The following is a 1,473-nucleotide window of genomic DNA, read 5'->3' as shown; positions in this document are numbered from 1 at the left end:
GAAGCAAGAGAAGAAAGGGGGAAGAGGAAGAAGAGATTGGATTTATACTCTGCCCTTCACTCGGAGTCTCAGAGCGGCTTACAAACTCCTTTCCCTTCCCCTCCCTGCAACAGACACCCTGTGAGGTAGGTGGGGCTGAAAGAGCTCTCTCGAGAACTGCCCTTGAGAGACCAGCTCTGAGAGAACTATGGCTTGCCCAAGGTCATCCAGCAGCTACAAGTGGAGGAGTGGGGAATCAGACCCGGTTCTCCCAGATTAGAGTCCATGCACTTAACCACCACACCAGACAGTGATGGTCACTAATACATTCAATGCAGAGGAACATAGAGGCCCTCTCAGTAGCCGTGCCCTAACTCTTCCTTGACCAGATTCTGAGAACACACCCTAAGAAATGCCTTGAAAGCTTATGGTGGGCCTTCTGCGCCACAGCTGCCCTGTTCATCTCTATACCACAGGTTTGTGGGAAATACCTGGAGAGGGGGGAGTGGAGCCTGAGGAGGGCGGGATTTGGGGAGGGGAGGGACCTCAGCAGGGTATAATGCAAATAGAGTCCACCTTCCCAAGCAGCCATTTTCTCCAGGTGAATTGATCTCTGTTGCCTGAGAATCAGTTGGAATCTCAGGCGATCGCCAGGCACCAACTTGCGGTTGGCCACTACTAGTACCATACTAGCTTGTCTTCGCCACTGGGCAGCCTAAAAAGAAAAAGAAAGGCCATCTGAGGGTCAGAGCAGCCAAACGCTTCTCTTGTCTTTAAAAACCATTGAATGAACAATCTAAATTCTGCCGATGAAGTCTTCCCCAGCATTGCTTTGGCGTGCCAGGAAATTATTGACAACCTGGATCTCTGCCTGTTGCAGGGCTTTGCCGGTGGGGGTGGAGGGGAGAGGTTGGCCACTTGGTCACAGGGCATCTGAGGATCCTTGAAAATGACCAAAGAGCTCTGCACCAGCCAGATATCACAATGCAGCCCTTGCAAGTGTCTGGATGTTTTTGGGGAATGTATAGTGATTTTAGTGTGATGAACATGGAAGCAGGGGTCAGGATAAGAACATAAGAGATGCCAAATGTTGGATCAGGCCAAAGGCCCATCCAGTCCAACACTCTGTATCACACAGTGGCCAGAAATACCAGTGCCATCAGGAGGTCCACCAGTGGGGCCAGGACATTAGAAGCCCTCCCACTGTTGACCCCCCCAAGCATCAAGATGACAGAGCATCACTTGCCCCAGTGTCCCTATCTATACCTTGTGGCTAATAGCCACTGATGGACCTCTGCTCCATATGCTTATCTAATTCCCTTTTGAAGCTGTCCATGCTTGTAGCAGCCACCACTTCCTGTGGCAGTGAATTCCATGTCTTAATCACTCTTTGTTTACTTGGGATGCAACACACACCTGGAGAGTTTCGCTCCCCAACCTGTTTTCCAGCATTATGGTTAAACATTCTAGAATGGAAATTTCAACTCAAGGAAG

This window comes from Gekko japonicus, unplaced genomic scaffold (genome assembly GCF_001447785.1).
Source record: "Gekko japonicus isolate JY-2015 unplaced genomic scaffold, Gekko_japonicus_V1.1 scaffold435, whole genome shotgun sequence".
Classification (NCBI taxonomy): Eukaryota; Metazoa; Chordata; class Lepidosauria; order Squamata; family Gekkonidae; genus Gekko; species Gekko japonicus.
Note: the sequence above shows the minus strand (reverse complement) of the source record.